This window comes from Pristiophorus japonicus, chromosome 9 (assembly GCF_044704955.1).
Source record: "Pristiophorus japonicus isolate sPriJap1 chromosome 9, sPriJap1.hap1, whole genome shotgun sequence".
Lineage (NCBI taxonomy): Eukaryota > Metazoa > Chordata > Chondrichthyes > Pristiophoridae > Pristiophorus > Pristiophorus japonicus.
The window spans coordinates 4094022-4115633 of NC_091985.1; positions in this window are offsets into that span (position 1 = coordinate 4094022).

The following is a 21612-nucleotide window of genomic DNA, read 5'->3' on the forward strand; positions in this document are numbered from 1 at the left end:
CGAGAGGTCTGTACCTGTCACAGTGTGCTCCCACATTGTGACATAAGGTGGGACCTCTTGGAATCGAACATGCACCCCTCCACGAATGACTCCCACATTCTCCACTCGGTACAGGGGTGCTGGTCGTGGGGACGCCCCCATCACGGGCATCCTGACCACCACACCCATGGTGGTATGGTTTGACTTTCCACAGTCCACCGGTACCGGGTAGGCTTCCGACGCTACACGAAGTTGGCAAGGACTCAAAACATTATCATAAGGGTGCAGTGCTGCTAAGTGCTGGTTGCTGATCCAAGACGGGACCTGTCCCTGTCTCAGATCCTCGAGGTTACTCCGTCCCTCTCCCAGCGACCAGGCCCCATGGAGCACGCACACCTCATTTTGGGCGGCTTGGTCGGAGGCGTTTCTATCCTCCCGAATCAAGGCGTTTACAGCCCTAGCCTGTGCCTCCAATTGAGAGATAATCTCCTTTAAGTGAACTGTCATTGCCACCTCTTCGTGGAGCGCGGATCCCACTACGGTATTCTCGTCCCCCAGGACTTTGCGCAGCTGATTCTTTAACCCATTTATCTGGAGGGCCAGCTGCATGTTATCCAAACTGTTTATGGCGGACGCCCCGGTGTTAAACCCCGTAAGAATGTCATTTAAAGTGCCACGCTTCTGCCTGCCCGGTTCGGCCCTATCCCACTGTTTATACAAGTCTGTCACACTGACATCCCCGAAGTCCAGTTCATAGAACTTCCGGAACATCTCCCGCAGCAGAGCCTGGTCTAACAGCTCGGTTTCCCGGGGACACCACGTAGGTAGACGGACTTCTGTCAGATTTAGCACCACTGATGCCACTGCGTAGTGTACCCCCTGATAAAGTAGTTTCTCGGTAGGGACCAACACTAAACCATTCCCCGGCCCCCTGGTTGTTGTCGGTAACCCGTGTGGGGCGGTGGGCTTGGCCGTGGGTGGGGGTTTCCTTTCCCGAACTACAAGTTCGGTGGCATTTACTGGTACCTGGGGATTGGGGGTCACACACGCCTCCCCGCTGCGATCCCATACCATCCCATCCCCGACATCCTGCCCCCACCTATAGAAAGCAATGGAGACCCCCTCTGAACACACGCGAGTGGATCCCCACATACACAAATAAATTACTTGGTCGTACACCCACCATTTCTCCCAGCACACCGTGACCCCGCCAGATGACCCCATGATGGTTCGGTAGGTATCATTATCCAGACGTTCCCAGTCCGAGTGTCAGTCTCCCATGTCCCTCTTGAGCTTTCTGAGCCACCACCACTGTCCCAGAGGTATGTCCCCTTGGCAAGTTAGGCATACCTTCCTGCCTTCTGTCACTCTTACTCTGGAAGTGGCCACAGTGATCTCCGGGCAGGGGATGGAGGCCTCTCCGTAGGTAAAGTCCTTATGGTTGGAGTACTTGGTGGAGTTCGATCCCAACCACCCAGGCCATCTCCCCTCGTGGGAGTAGGTGACCCGGCCATCCGCTGCCGGAGTCCCTTCTCCTGTGGTCACTGTCGGCGCTCTGCCCCCGGAGCATCCGAAAACCAGGGAGTCCTCGGTGTCCCCTCGGTGCCCGGTGCAGATCCTTAGCGATACCAGCATCACTAACGTCCAGTAGGGAGGTGTTGACATCTGAAAGGCAAGAAGAACATGGCCTTGCCTTGAGAGACCTCTCCAGGCTCGGCCCACGTAACATGTTCCAAACATAAAATGCTGTACCCAACCGTCACTGCCTTACCTAAACACATATACTCACAACACAAAGTAACAAAACAGGGAGGGAAAATATACACACCACCACCCGTCCCCGGGTGGCCAGGCTACATCCTGTCACTGTACAGGCGTCGTCGACCACTTGGCTGACTGTACCCTGGGGACCAGGATGCCCTCCGCTGAGGGGCTCGTATACTCCCCCTTAATGAGTCTTGTGCTGCCCTCCAAGGCCCTCCCGAGCCCCGGATAATCGGTGGGAGACCCTCGCTAGTGCAACAGAGCACCCTCCCTGTTATCTTTCGCCTTCTCGGTCTGGGGCAGGGAGCTAAGTAAACAGGGGACCACGGTGCCCTGGGCTGAGGCACTCTGTCACTCCTCCTTACTGTCGGTGCAGAGTCCCACGTTATGGGCTGCAATGCCATCTCCTCCACCTCTTGGGCTAGCCCCAGCTGATCCACCATGGGAGGTTCAGCTTCCCCTTGGACCTTGCTAATGGTAGAGCCTTTCTCCCTACTTCTGTTCGTGGGCTGGGAACCTCTACCCAGTGGTGGGATAGCCTTACTGGAGCAGTGAACCAGCCCCGGCTGTAGAGCTTCGGGGCCCGCTGCCTCCTCCGGAGCCTCCAAATCCACCGGGGCCTGTTCTTCCCCCAGTGCCTGATTCCCTTCCCTTGCTCGTCCCCTCTGTTTTTTACCTCTTTTGGGGTCAAACAATTGACACTGATTAATGTGATACCACTTCACCCGGCGAGGCAGTCAAACCACATAGACCACAGGGCTGGCCTTGTCGACGATGCTGTATGGTCCCATATACAGTGGTTCAAATACCCCGACCCGGGCGAAGCTGCTCACCATCACCTGGTCGCCCACCTCCCAATCATGGTGACTGCGGGGTTCCAGCAGCAGCCGATTGGCACGGTGCTGTTTACCCATGTTGTTGGCCGCCTGCCAGTGAATCTGGTGAAGCTGTTCGAACAGATTCCTGACGAAGCGGTCCCGGTTCACCTCTCGGAGCTGCCCTTCGGTGAGAACCGGCGCCAACACATGCACTGGGGTCCTCATGATCCGGTCCGTCATCAGCTCGTGGGGTGAGTACCCTGTGCTCTTTGACTGACTGGCCCGGATTCCCATGAGGACCAACGGTAAGACCTCCACCCACTTGTTCGGTGAGTCTCCCGTCTCCTTGCACAGCCTTTCCTTTAGGGTCCGGTTCAGGCGTTCTACGGGGCCTGAGGACTGAGGGTTGCAGGCGACATGACATTTGGCTCTTATCCCCAGCACCTTTAGGGTGGCCTGCATCACCTGGCCGGTGAAGTGGCTTCCCCGGTCGGACTCCACGATTTAAGGTAGACCCCACCGAGAGAACACCTCCCTCACCAGGATTTTCGCAGTCCCCACCGCGGTAGCTGTTCGGCAAGGGAAGGCTTCCACTCACTTGGAAAACACATCCACCAGGACGAGGCAGTATTTATAACCTCCCTGGGCGGCTGGTAGGGGTCCGATATAGTCGATCTGGATCGACTGCCATGGTCCCTCTACCTGCCTGACGTGTCCCATAGACACCTTCCTTTTCTGAGGGTCTGGGTTGTTTGCAGCACAGACCAGACAGCCCGCACAGAAGTCACGGACGTCTTCCCGGAGGTCTGGCCACCACCCTGCCTTTTCTACCCGTTGCCAGGTAGATTCCGGCCCAGGGTGTCCCGCACCTGGACCCTCATGGGCCAGCTGAAGGAATTCCCTCCGGTGTTGTGGCGGCACTACCCATTTGTCCCCTTTAAACAACATGCCTTCCCGCACAGCAGCGCGAGTCCGGGGTCGGCGAGAGGCCTATAAAGGCCAGCGGGAGTCAGGCAGTTCGAGCAGTCAGTCGAGGAGGCGGGAGCTCGGAGCAGCGTGAGTCCGGTGTCGGCGAGAGGCGTACCGGTGCAGCTGCAGGGAGAAGGCAAAGATACAAAGGTGATGTCACAGCCTAGGGGGTAAGTGATTGGCTGGTGATTGGTGAGTAGCTTTTCTTTTTCTTCTTATATTGGTCAGTAACTTTTAACATTGTTATTACCAGTTTAAGTGTATCTAAGGGTTAAGACATGGCAGGAGAGCTCGGTCGGGTGCTATGCTCCTCCTGTACCATGTGGGAACTCAGGGACGACACCAGTGTCCCTGACGACTATATTTGCAGGAAGTGTGTCCACCTCCAGCTCCTGACGGCCCGCGTTGCGGAGTTGGAGCTGAGGGTGGATTCACTCTGGAGCATCCACGATGCTGAGAATGACGTGAGTATCACGTGTAGTGAGTTGGTCTTACCGCAGGGAAAGGGTCCACAGCCAGATAGGGAATGGAAGACCAGCAGGAAGAGTAGAGCAAGGAAGGTAGTGCAGGGGTCCCCTGCGGTCATCCCCCTGCAAAACAGATACACCGCTTTGGGTACTGTTGAGGGGAATGACTCATCAGGGGAGGGCAGCAGCAGCCAAGTTCATGGCACCGTGGCTGGCTCTGCTGCACAGGAGGGCAAGAAAAAGAGTGGGAGAGCAATAGTGATAGGGGATTCAATTGTGAGGGGAATAGATAGGCGTTTCTGCGGCCGCAACCGAGACTCCAGGATGGTATGTTGCCTCCCTGGTGCAAGGGTCAAGGATGTCTCGGAGCGGGTGCAGGACATTCTGAAATGGGAGGGAGAACAGCCAGTTGTCGTGGTGCACATTGGTACCAACGACATAGGCAAAAAAAGGGATGAGGTCCTACGAAACGAATTTAAGGAGCTAGGAGCTAAATTAAAAAGTAGGACCTCAAAAGTAGTAATCTCGGGATTGCTACCAGTGCCACGTGATAGTCAGAGTAGGAATCGCAGGATAGCGCAGATGAATACGTGGCTTGAGCAGTGGTGCAGCAGGGAGGGATTCAAATTCCTGGGGCATTGGGACCGGTTCTGGGGGAGGTGGGACCAGTACAAACCGGACGGTCTGCACCTGGGCAGGACTGGAACCAATGTCCTAGGGGGAGTGTTTGCTAGTGCTGTTGGGGAGGATTTAAACTAATATGGCAGGGGGATGGGAACCAATGCAGGGAGACAGAGGGAAACAAAAAGGAGACAAAAGCAAAAGACAGAAAGGAGATGAGGAAAGGTGGAGGGCAGAGAAACCCAAGGCAAAAAACAAAAAGGGCCACTGTACAGCAAAATTCTAAAAGGACAAAGGGTGTTAATAAAACAAGCCTGAAGGCTTTGTGTCTGAATGCAAGGAGTATCCGCAATAAGGTGGATGAATTAATTGTGCAAATAGATGTTAACAAATATGATGTGATTGGGATTACGGAGACGTGGCTCCAGGATGATCAGGGCTGGGAACTCAACATTCAGGGGTATTCAACATTCAGGAAGGATAGAATAAAAGGAAAAGGAGGTGGGGTAGCATTGCTGGTTAAAGAGGAGATTAATGCAATAGTTAGGAAAGACATTAGCTTGGATGATGTGGAATCTATATGGGTAGAGCTGCAGAACACCAAAGGGCAAAAAACGTTAGTAGGAGTTGTGTACAGACCTCCAAACAGTAATAGGGATGTTGGGGAGGGCATCAAACAGGAAATTAGGGGTGCATGCAATAAAGGTGTAGCAGTTATAATGGGTGACTTTAATATGCACATAGATTGGGCTAGCCAAACTGGAAGCAATACGGTGGAGGAGGATTTCCTGGAGTGCATAAGGGATGGTTTTCTAGACCAATATGTTGAGGAACCAACTAGGGGGGAGGCCATCTTAGACTGGGTGTTGTGTAATGAGAGAGGATTAATTAGCAATCTCATTGTGCGAGGCCTCTTGGGGAAGAGTGACCATAATATGGTGGAATTCTGCATTAGGATGGAGAATGAAACAGTAATTTCAGAGACCATGGTCCAGAACTTAAAGAAGGGTAACTTTGAAGGTATGAGGCGTGAATTGGCTAGGATAGATTGGCGAATGATACTTAGGGGGTTGACTGTGGATGGGCAATGGCAGACATTTAGAGACCGCATGGATGAAGTACAACAATTGTACATTCCTGTCTGGCGTAAAAATAAAAAGGGGAAGGTGGCTCAACCGTGGCTATCTAGGGAAATCAGGGATAGTATTAAAGCCAAGGAAGTGGCATACAAATTGGCCAGAAATAGCAGCGAACCTGGGGACTGGGAGAAATTTAGAACTCAGCAGAGGAGGACAAAGGGTTTGATTAGGACAGGGAAAATGGAGTACGAGAAGAAGCTTGCAGGGAACATTAAGGCGGATTGCAAAAGTTTCTATAGGTATGTAAAGAGAAAAAGGTTGGTGAAGACAAACGTAGGTCCACTGCAGTCAGAATCAGGGGAAGTCATAACGGGGAACAAAGAAATGGCGGACCAATTGAACAAGTACTTTGGTTCGGTATTCACTAAGGAGGATACAAACAACCTTCCGGATATAAAAGGGGTCAGAGGGTCTAGTAAGGAGGGGGAACTGAGGGAAATCTTTATTAGTCGGGAAATTGTTTTGGGGAAATTGATGGGATTGAAGGCCGATAAATCCCCAGGGCCTGATGGATTGCATCCTAGAGTACTTAAGGAGGTGGCCTTGGAAATAGCGGATGCATTGACAGTCATTTTCCAACATTCCATTGACTCTGGATCAGTTCCTATGGAGTGGAGGGTAGCCAATGTAACCCCACTTTTTAAAAAAGGAGGGAGAGAGAAAACAGGGAATTATAGACCGGTCAGCCTGACCTCAGTAGTGGGTAAAATGATGGAATCAATTATTAAGGATGTCATAGCAGTGCATCTGGAAAATGGTGACATGATAGGTCCAAGTCAGCATGGATTTGTGAAAGGGAAATCATGCTTGACAAATCTTCTGGAATTTTTTGAGGATGTTTCCAGTAAAGTGGACAAAGGAGAACCAGTTGATGTGGTATATTTGGACTTTCAGAAGGCTTTCGACAAGGTCCCACACAAGAGATTAATGTGCAAAGTTAAAGCACATGGGATTGGGGGTAGTGTGCTGATGTGGATTGAGAACTGGTTGTCAGACAGGAAGCAAAGAGTAGGAGTAAACGGGTACTTTTCAGAATGGCAGGCAGTGACTAGTGGAGTGCCGCAAGGTTCTGTGCTGGGGCCCCAGCTGTTTACATTGTACATTAATGATTTAGACGAGGGGATTAAATGCAGTATCTCCAAATTTGCAGATGATACTAAGTTGGGTGGCAGTGTGAGCTGCGAGGAGGATGCTATTAGGCTGCAGAGTGACTTGGATAGGTTAGGTGAGTGGGCAAATGCATGGCAGATGAAGTATAATGTGGATACATGTGAGGTTATCCACTTTGGTGGTAAAAACAGAGAGACAGACTATTATCTGAATGGTGACAGATTAGGAAAAGGGAAGGTGCAACGAGACCTGGGTGTCATGGTACATCAGTCATTGAAGGTTGGCATGCAGGTACAGCAGGCGGTTAAGAAAGCAAATGGCATGTTGGCCTTCATAGCGAGGGGATTTGAATACAGGGGCAGGGAGGTGTTGCTACAGTTGTACAGGGCCTTGGTGAGGCCACACCTGGAGTATTGTGTACAGTTTTGGTCTCCTAACTTGAGGAAGGACATTCTTGCTATTGAGGGAGTGCAGCGAAGGTTCACCAGACTGATTCCCGGGATGGCGGGACTGACCTATCAAGAAAGATTGGATCAACTGGGCTTGTATTCACTGGAGTTCAGAAGAATGAGAGGGGATCTCATAGAAACGTTTAAAATTCTGACGGGTTTAGACAGGTTAGATGCAGAAAGAATGTTCCCAATGTTGGGGAAGTCCAGAACCAGGGGTCACAGTCTGAGGATAAGGGGTAAGCCATTTAGGACCGAGATGAGGAGAAACTTCTTCACCCAGAGAGTGGTGAACCTGTGGAATTCTCTACCACAGAAAGTAGTTGAGGCCAATTCACTAAATATATTCAAAAGGGAGTTAGATGAAGTCCTTACTACTCGGGGGATCAAGGGTTATGGCGAGAAAGCAGGAAGGGGGTACTGAAGTTTCATGTTCAGCCATGAACTCATTGAATGGCGGTGCAGGCTAGAAGGGCTGAATGGCCTACTCCTGCACCTATTTTCTATGTTTCTATGTTTCTATCTGCAGCACTGTATGGGCCCTCAGCCTTTTCCCCCTTTCTGATAGCAGCCAAGGCAGCCTTCAGGATCGGATCCTGCATCTGGACTACTTTAAGGTCTGGGGCCGCAGCCGCCCCTACGCCCCCTTGTGTCCCTGGCTTGCTTCTTGCTGCTGCTATCCTGCCTGCCTTGTATGGGTCCCATGGGCGACCTGTGCGAGTACCTTCCCTTGCCAGCAGGTCTGCCTGCTGGTTACCTTCCCCCCGTGGCTCAGTTTTGGAGTGGGCCTTTACCTTATGGATATATACATCCCCGGTTTCTCCCACTGCAGCCACGATCTTTTCTAGCAGGGGTTTGGTCACAAGGGGCTTCCCAGCCACAGAGGTGTACCCCCGGCGTGACCAAATCACCAGATACTCTGTACACGAATTGCAAGTGAACATGCTGTCCGAGCAAATCGTGTATGGGGTAGGGAATTCCTCGGGGTGTGTGACCACATACATCACCGCCGAGAGATCTGCCTGCTGGGCGCTCAGGGTGCATGGGAGTTTAAGAGCCAAGGCAATTCCTGCCTTGGGATCCCAAACTCCGCAGCCCGTGAGTCTTGTACCCGCGGACACTGAACTGGAGCCATCAACGTAGGGGTGTATCCCTGCCCGAATTCCAAAGTTAATGTCCCACACTCCCTCCACAGAGCATCTATGCGGCTGCCCTGGATAGATTAAATTTCCTGCAAGCCTGGGCTCGCAGAGGCCCTTGACCTTTAAAGTCATTTGGGAGAGGAGGAGGGTCCAGCGAGTGATTCTAGCACTGCTCACTGTCCCGTCCTTAATCCTCCCGTCTAACAGCATCTGCGTCGGGGTATGATGGGTGAGGAGTGTAATGGGGGATACTCCGGTAAAGATCTGAGCTCTCTTTACTGCCCAGTCGGTGGCAAGCAAGTGCCTCTCACAATTGGAGTATCCCTTTTCTACCTCCGTGAGGACCCTGGAGGAGTACACCACTGGTCTCAGCTGACCGTTTCGCCCCTGGAGCAACACTGCACTTAAGCTGTCACCACTGGCTGCCACCTCCAGGAAGAATTCCTCCCCCCCATCAATTGCCCCGAGGGCTGGTGCTACCTGCAGGTCTCTCTTAAGACGGACAAATGCTGCCTCACAGCCCTTGTCCCATTCCCACTCGACCCCCTTGTGTAGGAGTCTGAGCAGAGGGGCGGCAGTGGCTGCATAGTCCTCGATGAAGTCCCTACAGTAGCCAGTGATTCCCAGGAAAGACCTTACCCCTGACACATCCCTAGGGACAGGGAGTTCCTGCACTGCCTTTCTTCTAGCCTCATCAATGGCCCTTTCTCCTGCCCTTATCGTCAGGCCCAGGAATTTTACTTCTCCTAGACCTATCTGGGCTTTCTTGGGGTTAACTTTAAAACCCCCTTCCTTCAGTAAGACCAGCAGTTCAGCCAGCAGTGGACCGTGTTCCTCACTGCTGTCTGTGAACAACAACAGGTCGTCCACATACTGGACCAGCTGGTGTGGCTGGCTGAAGCTTTTTAAGCAGTTCGCCATGCATTGGTGAAAGATGCTGGGACTATTATGAAAGCCCTGTGGGAGGCAGCTCCATGTATACTGCTGTTCCCGGAAGGTGAAGGCAAACTTGTACTGGTCTTCCCTCCGTACAGGGATAGACCAGAACCCGTTGGATATGTCCAACACTGAACGTGGTTGTGGATGCAGGGATTTCCCCGATCAGATCCGCAACCGCCGCTACTGTGGGGGCACAAGCTGGGATGTTTTTATTGAGCACCCTATAATCCACCGTAGCCCTCCAAGAATTGTCCGGTTTCCTAACCGGCCAAAGCGGGGAGTTGACATGGGTGGCTATGGGTCTCAAAACACCCTGCTCGACAAGCGAGCTTAAAGCTGTCTCCAAGTCTGCTTCTGCCTCTCGGGGAAAGCCATACTGCTTTTGCGGGCGGGACATGGGATCCCCATCTATTCTAACCTCCACTCCTGTGACTCTCCCACAATCGTGTTTATGGGTGGCAAATGCTGCAAGATTTGCTTGTACATGGCCCGGTACTCGGCCGGGGTGTTACCGACCAGAACCTCCAGGTCATAACCCCCTTTTGGCTTCATTGTACACAGAGTCCCTTCTCCCTGTTTCTTATCAATAACCATGACTTCTCCCTCTGCTCCCGTGCCCGCTGTGCCCCATAGACAGTGATTCCTCAAGTCTACTAGGATCTGGCGAGCGATGATGAAATCAGCCCCCAAAATCCCTTTTCCCACCTGCTCCCAGTTCATCAGGACGCACTTCCATTGTGTTTGGAGTGCTCCTAAACGAACTGCGAGCGGGACTGAGAAAAACCCAGCCTTCTCATTACCTGTGAACCCAACTAGTTGATATGGCACCCCGTTTGATAGAGGTGAGGTTGCGGGGTCCTCCGAATGGACTATCGTGCTGGAAGCACCAGTGTCCAAAAGGTAGGTACCCAATACACCCTCAACCTCCATCTTGACCCAGGGTCGTCCCCAGGGGTCGTATTCTAGTGGTCACAGGTATACAGGCTGGGTCTGGGCCAGTCACGGCCTCTGTACTGGCAGGGTTGCTGGTGCTTCCCTGCCTGTTGCCGTGGCTACCTTCCCAGTCCCCTCCAGCGCTGTCCTCACTGCAGCTACTATCTGGTCAAGGGATGGTGAGGAGCTCGCTCCACTTCCCCCACTCTGGGCGGCTCCTGAAGGACTTCTCCCCCCATATCTCTTTACTGGGCTCCTGCAATCCCTTTTAAAATGCCCAGCTTTCCCGCACCCGTAGCACACTCCCTCCTTATCAGACGAGCGGCCACCCTCCTGGTGCCATTCCCTTTTGGGAATCGGGTTGGGTTTTACCTCATTTACCCGACCTTTGGAGGTTTTCTCCTCCTCCCCTCCTCCATTCCGTTGGACCAGTGCCAGTTGCCTGACCACTGCTTCCTCAGTGAGGTTGTGGTCCCGGGAATCGAACCACAGTTCTGCCCTGGCCTTGAGCCGGGGCAAGCAGTTTGCCACCAGCATCCTCAGCCAGCGGCCAGTCTGTACCGCGGAAAGATTCGCCCGGTCGAGGAGCTCCCCACAGGCTGCGTGGTATACCACCCACAGCCTGTCCGCAAACGCCTGCGGGGTTTCCCCTGCGAGCTGCCTTGTCCTTTCGACCCGTTCGAAAGGACTGCCGTCATCGAAGCCCATAGCCTCAAGGACGGCCCTCTGGACCTCAGTAAATGTACGCTGTCCCCTCCGGCATTCTGCCGGTAGGGCCTGGTACAATTTGCTGTCCAGAGAGAAGAGCAGCAGCTTGGCTGTCTCTTCCTCCTCACACCCATTAATTTCCCCGGCCTGCATCACCTCCATGAAGTGGATAGACGGGTCCCCGCTGCGATTGAGTTTGGCCAAATGGGCCACCATGGCCCTGAGTGATTGAACTCCATGGGGAATAATAAAGTCGCTCTCCAGCGCTCCCCGACCTTGGCCACCTCCCTGTGGAGGACCGTATTTGCGCTGCCTGACCGGGCACATCCGCCCTGGTTCAGGATCTTTCTGCGCTGGTCCCTCTACCTCCGGCTGTCCCACCAAACCCGGTGCAGCAGACAGTGCCTGGTCGCCTGATCCAGCCCTTAACTGACCCTCGGCTGGAGCCTCACATCCCTGCTGCCGAGCGGGACACATTGGTCCTGCCCCCAGCCCTGGGAATGCTACTACCTGCGTGCCCCGCCCCTCCTGGTACCCCACCGGACAAACCACCGGTGCCTCAGGAGGTGGTCGGGCGTCTCTTGCCTTTGGATTCTCCTCTACTCCCCAATACTCTCCTTTGTCCCCTGTGGACCCTCCGGGTCCTATCAGGGCGACCATCCCCTTTGCCTGGGATAGAGCGTGGGTGAGAGTTTTAATCCTCTCCTGGCAGGGACCGTGATCTGCAAACTCACTGCTACTGGCCACTTTATAGGCTGCCTGTACGTCTTTTAATTTATTCTCCAGTTCCCACATTTTCTGGGTGTACCGAGAGTTCTGTTCCCGGAGGGACCCCTCACTACGCTTGGCCTCAGTGACCTGACACTGAAGATAGTCCCGTTATTTCGGAAGGTCTCCTCCAACTGCTGGTTCCTTTGTTGCTCCCCAGCTAATTCGGTCAGCAGGTTGTTCCCAACCACAGCCCGGATAGCAGAGAGCTCCTCTGATTTCTGAAGACTCTGTTCCAAGTCCTTCACCCGCTGGTCGAGCTTTCGGACTTGGCGGGTGAAGCAGATAAGCCAGATGGCCTTTTCCACCCTGTGGTTGTGGTCCTTCCCTGCTGTCCACTGAGCAGCAGCATCCACTGGGCGCTCTGCCCGAGTGAGGGCTTGCACCCAAGGTTTGGTGAGGTTCACCTTGACAAAAATGTATGAGGAAATTCTCTCCTCCATTTTAGTTTCCTCTCTTATCACCTCATCTGTTATATTAACATCTCCTGTTTGCTTATGTCCTGCCGCGGTCACCATGTTCTGTAAGGGGTTCTCGGGGAGTGTTGTTGTGCCTTGGGTGTCTCTCTCTGGCCTTCTGCCCTCACAGCTTATGCCTGGCCTGTGAGGTACCCTGGGTGCTGCAAGAGCACCCCCGGAGAGACTGCGTCCACAGCTGATGAAGGGGGTTTTGAGACTCGTGCGTCCCCACAGCTTATGCCTAGCCTGTGAGGCACCTGTGAGTGTCAAACACTCCTAACCCCTTCTTCTCTAGCCTGTGGCACAGAGTTGAGCGTTTTCGAGGCGCTCCTAGCTTCCCTTACACTGTTCTGACATAAGACTCACGATCAGGAGATGTAATACAATAGAACTGAGACAAGGTGATTCCAAGAGGAACTTTAGGCTTCCAATTTATTTGACAAGGTGCATCTCAACAAACAGCAATACACCAACAAAACAATCCCCCTAAATCCCTCTAAACGGACCCAACGAAAATCTTTACACCAGTTTAGCAGTATAATGCCCAACCTCCCACCTTTCCTGGCCTAACTGAGTTGGGAGTTCTGGGGACCAGAGGTTATACTCACTACTGTGCCTTCCGCAGTCTGGTGGTTTGTTTCTTCTATCTTCGGTGTCTTCGGACACTGGTTTTCCTTCAGTGTCGAGAGACATGCTGGTTGTGGTTGTTGAATCATGAGGGCAGGGAAAATCATCACTTCTTTTTTCACTATGTCAGAAACCCTTTTTTATAGCCAGATTATCCAGTCCGCCTCTCCTGCTGAAGTCAATTCTTCTCATTGGTGGACTTTTGATTTTGAAAAATGCAGCAGTTTTAGATTGAGGGTTTTTTTTTTCCACTGATGTTAACCTACTCAAGGTTTGAGTGGGTGTTGATTGCATTGGCCTCCTGTAGCCATTGTGTTAGTCTGGCCTGAGCCAGATATTTCTATGCCTGATGAAAAAGGTGTTGGAATATGTATGTGGCATTGTTTAAATGCTAATGTTTTCAAGGGGCAAGTTTCGAGGGTATACAGTTCCCAGACAATTTGATTAGTTCCAATGTCCAAACTGGCCCTTTTGATATTGACTCCACCCCTTTTCTTGCAGACCCAACATACACCTTTAAAAAAATCCCAAATTCGATTAAAGTTCGCAGTTTCTTCCATGTGCACTTTAGGATTTCAAACTTTCTGGTAGATAGTTCCAAATTAAATTCCCTTTCCTATGAGTCCAAACACTGGGTGGGGGGTCTCCATGAATGCACCCCCTTTTATCCCCTGCAGGCCTTGTCTGCTCTTTTAAAATTCATTTGTGTCCCAAAGTTTTCCTTCCATCGGTTTCAATTCACAGCCCAGACTGATCCCACAGCCCTTTTCATTCTGGGTAAAATGAGGGGGTTTTCGTCCTCCCCTACACTGCCAACCTGACTGGGATATTACATTCTGGGACTGAACCGGGATATTACAGTCTAGTACTGACCTGGGATATTACAATCTGTTCCTGACCCGGAATATTATAGTCTGGGACTGTGAGCCGGGATATTACAGGTTGGGACTGCCGACCTGACCGGGAGAGTAAAGCCTGGGACTGACCCGGAATATTGCAGCCTGGAATTCTGACCTGACCTGAGATATTACGGGCTGGGACTGACCCAGGATATTACAGTCTGGGAATGATCCCGGATATTAGAGACTGGGACTCTGACCTGACCCGGGATATTACAGTCTGTGAATCTGACCCGGGATATTACAGTCTGGGCCTGACCCGGGATATTGCAGTCTGGGAATCTGACACAGGATATTACAGGCAGAGACTGAGCTGGGACATTACCATCTGGGACTGACCCACGATGTTAGAGACTGGGTCTCTGACCTGACTCGGGATATTACAGTCTGGGACTGACCCGGGATATTACAGTCTGGAACTCTGATCCAGGATATTACAGTCTGGGTCTGACCCGGGATATTGCTGTCTGGAAATCTGACCCAGGATATTACAGTCTGGCACTGACCCGGGATATTAATTCTGGGACTGACCTAGGATATTACAGTCTGGAACTGACCCAGCATATTACAGTCTGGGACTCTGACCTGATGTGGGATATTACAGTCTGGGACTGACCCGGGACATTACAGTCTGTGACTCTGACACGGGATATTACAGTCTGGGACTGACCCAGAATATTACAGTCTGTGACTGACCCACGATATTACGGTCTGGGACTCTGACCCGAGATATTACAGTCTGGGACTGACCTGGGATATTACAGTTTGTGACTGACCCTGGATATTACAGTCTGTGACTGTGAACCTGGATATTACAGACTGTCACTGTCCCTGGATATTACAGTCTGGGACTGTGAGCAGGGATATTGCAGACTGGGACTGCTGACCTGACTGGGATATTACAGTCTGGGACTGACTCAGAATATTAAGTATCGGACTGACCAGGGATATTACAGTCTGGGACTGACCCGGGATATTACAGTCTGGGACTGACCCGGGATATTACAGTCTGGGACTCTGACCTGACTCGGAATATTGCAGGCAGAGACTGACCTGGGATATTACCGTCTGGGACTGACCCGGGATATTACAGTCTGGGTCTGACCCGGGATATTGCTGTCTGGAAATCTGGCCCAGGATATTACAGTCTGGCACTGATCCAGGATATTACAGACTGGGACTGCTGACCTGACTGGGATATTACAATCTGTGATGGACCCGGGATATTTCAGTCTAGGACAGACCTGGGATATTATAGTCCGGAACTGACCCGGGATATTACAGTCTGGAACTGACCCAGCATATTACAGTCTGGGACTCTGACCTGATGCGGGATGTTACAGTCTGGGACTGACCCGGGACATTACAGTCTGGGACTGACCCAGGATATTATAGTCTGGGACTAACCCGGGATATTACAGTCTGGGACTGCCGACCTGACGAGGGATATTACAGTCTGGGACTAACCCTGGGATATCCAGTCTGGGACTCTGACCTTACCCGGGATATTGCAGTCTGGGAATCTGACCTCGGATATTACTGTCTGGGTATCTGACCCAGGATATTACAGTCTGGGAATGACCCAGGATATTACAGTCTGGGACTGACCCTGGATATTACAGTCTGTGACTGACCCAGGATATTACAGTCTGGGACTGACCCGGGATATTACAGTCTGTGACTGACCCATGAGATTATGGTCTGGGTTTTTGACCCGAGATATTACAGTCTGGGACTGCTGACCTGACTGGGATATTACAGTCTGGCACTGATCAGAATATTAAGTGTCGGACTGAGTCGGGATATTACCGTCTGGGATTGACCCACGATGTTAGAGACTGGGTCCATGACCAGACCCGGGATATTACAGTCTGGGACTGACCCGGGATATTACAGTCTGGGACTGACCCGGGATATTACAGTTTGTGACTCTGACACGAAATATTACAGTCTGGGTCTGACCCGGGATATTGCTGACTGGAAATCTTACCCAGGATATTACAGTCTAACACTGACCCGGGATCTTACAGACTGGGACTGCCGACCTGACTGGGATATTACAGTCAGGGACTGACCCAGGACATTACAGTCTGGGACTGACCCAGGATATTACAGTCTGGGACTGACCCGGGATATTAGAGTCTGGGACTGACCCAGGATATTACAGTCTGGGACTGACCCGGGATATTAGAGTCTGGGACTGCTGACCTGACCAGGGATATTACAGTCTGGGACTGACCTGGGATATCCAGTCTGTGACTCTGACGTGACCCGGGATATTACAGTTTGGGAATCTGACCTCGGATATTACTGTCTGGGTATCTGACCCAGGATATTACAGTCTGGGGCTGACCCAGGATATTACAGTCTGGGACTGACCCGGGATATTACATTCTGTGACTGACCTAGGATAGTACAGTCTGCGACTGACCCAGGATATTACAGTCTGGGGCTGACCCAGGATATTACAATCTCGGACTGACCCAGAATATTACAGTCAATGACTGACCCAGGATATTATAGTCTGGGACTGACCCGGGATATTACAGTCTGTGACTGACTCACGATATTACGGTCTGGGACTCTGACCCAAGATATTACAGTCTGGGACTGATGTGGGATATTACAGTCTGGGACGGTCCTCTGCAATATTGCAGTCTAGGATTGTGACCCGAGATATTACAGTCTGGGACTGACCTGGGATATTACAGTTTGTGACTGACCCTGGATATTACAGTCTGTGACTGTGAACCTGGATATTACAGACTGTCACTGTCCCTGGATATTACAGTCTGGGACTGTGAGCAGGGATATTGCAGACTGGGACTGCTGACCTGACTGGGATATTACAATCTGTGATGGACCCGGGATATTTCAGTCTGTGACAGACCCGGGATATTATAGTCTGGAACTGACCCGGGATATTACAGTCTGGAACTGACCCAGCATATTACAGTCTGGGACTCTTACCTGATGCGGGATGTTACAGTCTGGGACTGACCCGGGACATTACAGTCTGGGACTGACCCAGAATATTACAGTCTGGGACTGACCCGGGATATTACAGTCTGGGACTGCCGACCTGACCAGGGATATTACAGTCTGGGACTAACCCTGGGATATCCAGTCTGGGACTCTGACCTTACCCGGGATATTACTGTCTGGGAATCTGACCTCGGATATTACTGTCTGGGTATCTGACCCAGGATATTACAGTCTGGGACTGACCCGGGATATTACAGTCTGTGACTGACCCAGGATATTACAGTCTGAGACTGACCCAGGATATTACAGTCTGGGACTGACCCGGGATATTACAGTCTGTGACTGACCCACGAGATTATGGTCTGGGTCTTTGACCCGAGATATTACAGTCTGGGACTGACCCGGGATATTACAGTGTGGGTCTGCCGACCTGACCAGGGATACTACAGTCTGGGACTGACCTGGGATATTACAGTTTGTGACTGACCCTGGATATTACAGTCTGGGACGGTGAGCCGGGATATTGCAGACTGGGACTGCTGACCTGACTGGGATATTACAGTCTGGGACTGATCAGAATATTAAGTGTCGGACTGACCCGGGATATTACCGTCTGGGACTGACCCACGATGTTAGAGACTGGGTCTCTGACCTGACCCGGGATATTACAGTCTGGGACTGACCCGGGATATTGCTGACTGGAAATCTTACCCAGGATATTACAGTCTAACACTGACCCGGGATCTTACAGACTGGGACTGCCGACCTGACTGGGATATTACAGTCAGGGACTGACCCGGGACATTACAGTCTGGGATTGACCCAGGATATTACAGTCTGGGACTGACCCGGGATATTACATTCTGTGACTAACCCAGGATATTATAGTCTGGGACTGACCCGGGATATTACAGTCTGTGACTGACCCACGATATTACGGTCTGGGACTCTGACCTGAGATATTACAGTCTGAGACTGATGTGGGATATTACAGTCTGGGACGGTCCTCTGCAATATTGCAGTCTGGGATTGTGACCCGAGATATTACAGTCTGGGACTGACCTGGGATATTACAGTTTGTGACTGACCCTGGATATTACAGTCTGTGACTGTGAACCTGGATATTACAGACTGTCACTGTCCCTGGATATTACAGTCTGGGACTGTGACCCGGGTTATTGCAGTCTCGGCCTGTTACCTGGGAAATTATAGACGGAGACAGCCGTCCTGACTGGGATGTTGCAGTCTCTGACTGACCCGGGATATTACAGTATGGGACTGACCCGGGATATTACATTCTGGGACTGAGCCGGGATATTACAGTCTGGGCCTCTGACCTGACCCAGGATATTACAGGCTTGGACTGACCCGGTATATTACAGTCTGAGTCTCTGACCCGGGATATTACAGTCTGGGACTGTGACCCGGGATATTACAGACTGGGACTGCGACCTGACTGGAATATTACAATTTGTGATGGACCCGGGATATTACTGTCCAGGACTGACCCAGGATATAACATTCTGGTATAAACCTGTGATATTACAGTCTGGGACAGACCCAGGATATTATAGTCTGGGACTGACCAAGGATATTGCAGTCTGGGACTGACCCAGGATATTACTGTCTGGGACTGCCAACCTGACCAAGGATATTACAGTCTGGGACTGACCTGGGATATTACAGTCTGGGACTGACCTGGGATATCCAGTCTGGGACTCTGACCTGACCCGGGATATTACAGTCTGGAAATCTGACCTCGGATATTAATGTCTGGGTATCTGACCCAGGATATTACAGTCTGGGACTGACCCGGGATATTACAGTCTGGGTCTGATCTGGGATATTACAGTCTGTGACTGACCCAGGATATTACAGTCTTGGACTGACCTGGGAAATTACAGTCTGTGACTGACCCACGATATTACAGTCTGGGGCTCTGACCTGAGATATTACAGATGGGTACTCTTACCCCGGGGTACTACAGTCTGGGAATCTGACCCGGAATTTTATAGTCTGGGACTGTGACCTGGGATATTGCAGTCTGGGACTGTTACCCGGGATATTGTAGACTGAGACTGTCGTCCTGACCGGGATGTTGCAGTCTGTGACAGACCCGGGATATTACAATCTAGGACTGACCAGGATATTACATTCTGGGACTGAGCCGGGATATTACAGCTAGGCCTGACTCGGGCTATTGCATTCTGGGACTGACCCGGGATATTACATACTGGGACTTCTGACCTGACCCGGGATATTACATTCTGGGACTGACCCGGGATATTACAGTCTCGGACTGACCCGAGGTATTACAGTCTGGGACTCTCCAGGGATATTACAGTCTGGGACTCTGACCTGAGCTGGGATAGTACAATCTTGGACTGACGCGCGATATTACAGTCTGGGCCTGACCGAGGATATCCAGTCTGGAACTCTGACCTGACCCGGGATATTACAGTCTGGGAATCTGACCTTGGATATTACTGCCTGGGTATCTGACCCAGGATATTACAGTCTGGGACTGACCCGCAATATTACAGTTTGGGACTGACCCGGGATATTACAGTCTAGGACTAACTCTGGATATTACAGACTGGGGCTCTGACCCGGGATATTACAGATGGGTACTCTTACCTTGGGGTATTACAGTCTGGGAATCTGACCCGGAATTTTACAGTCTGGGACTGTGACCCGGGATATTGCAGTCTGGGACTGTACCCTGGATATTATAGACTGAGACTGCCGTTCTGACCGGGATGCTGCAGTCTGTGACTGACCCGGGATGTTAAGTCTAGGACTGACCCGGGATATTACATTCTGGTCCTGAGCCGGGATATTACAGTCTGGGACTCTGGCCTGACCCAGGATATTACAGGCTTGGACTGACCGGGATATTACTGTCTGGGGATCTGACCCAGGATATTACAGACTGGGACTCTGACACAGGATATTACAATCTGGGACACTGACCCGGAATAGTACATTCTGGGACTGACCCAGGATATTAAAGTCTGGGACTCTGACACGAGATAATACAGTCTGGGACTGACCTTGGATATTACAGTCTGGGACTGTGACCTGGGATATTACAGTCTGGGACTGTGAACTGGGATATTACAATCTAGGACTGACTTGGGATATTACAGCCTGGGGATCTGACCCGAGATATTACAGACTGGTACTCTGACCCGGAATATTACAATCTTGGACTCTGATGCGGAATATTACAGTGTGGGACTGACCCAGGATATTACAGTGTGGGACTGTGACCCGGGATATTACAGACTGGGACTGCCAACATGACTGAGATATTACAGTGTGGGACTGACCCGGGATATTTCAGTCTAGGACTCCGACCTGATCCAGGATATTACAGACTGGGAATGATCCGGGATATTACTGTCTGGACTGACCTGGAATATTACAGTCTAGGACTCCGACCTGACCCAGGATATTACAGACTGGGACTGACCCAGGATATTACAGGCTTGGACTGACCGGGATAGTACAGTCTAGGTCTCTGACTCGGGATATTACAGTCTGTGACTGTTACCCGGGATATTATAGACTGGGACTGCCGACCTGACTGGGATATTACAGTCTGGGACAGATCCAGGATATTACAGTCTGTGACTAACCCGGGATATTACAGTCTGGGACACTGACCTCACCCGGGATATTATTGTCTGGGACTGACCTTGGATATTACAGTCTGGAATTCTGACCCGGGATATTACATTCTGGTACTGACCCAGGATTTTGCAGTCTGGGACTCTGACCCAGGATATTTCAGTCTGGCATTGACTTGGGATATTACAGTTTAGGAATGACCCAGGATATTACAGTCTGTGACGATCCGGGGATATTACAGTCTAGGACTGACCCGGGATATTACAGTCTGGGACTCACCAGGGATATTATGGTCTGGGATTCTGACCCGAGTTATTACAGTCTGGGACTGGCCTGGGATATTACAGTCTGGGACAGTGATCTGGGATATTTCAGTCTGGGACTCTGACCCGGGATATTACAGTCTGGGATTCTGACCCGGGATATTACAGTCTGGGATTGACTCGGGATATTACAGTCTGGTACTGACCCGGGATATTACAGTCTCGCACTGACTCGGGATATTACAGATTAGGAATGACCCAGGATATTACAGTCTGTGATGGACCGGGGATATTACAGTCTAGGACTGACCCGGGATATTATAGCCTGGGACAGACCCAGGATATTACAGTCTGGAACTCACCCGGGATATTATGGTCTGGGACTGACTTGCGATATTACAGTCTGGCACTGACTCGGGATATTACAAATTAGGAATGACCCAGGATATTACAGACTGGGACTGATCCGGGATATTACTGTCTGGGACTGACCTGGAATATTACAGTCTGGGACTCTGACCTGACCCAGGATATTACAGGCTTGGACTGACCGGGATATTACAGTCTAGGTCTCTGACTCGGGATATTACAGTCTGTGACTGTTACCCGGGATATTACAGACTGGGACTGCCGACCTGACTGGGATATTACAATCTGTGATGGACCCGGATATTACAGCCTAGGACTGACCCGGGATATAACATTCTGGGACTGACCTGGGATATTACAGTCTGGGAAAGATCCAGGATATTACAGTCTTGACTAACCCGGGTTATTACAGTCTGTGACACTGACCTCACCCGGGATATTATAGTCTGGAACTCTGACCCGGGATATTACAGTCTGGTACTGACCCAGGATTTTGCAGTCTGGGACTCTGACCCAGGATATTACAGCCTGGCATTGACTCGGGACATTACAGTTGAGGAATGACCCGGGAA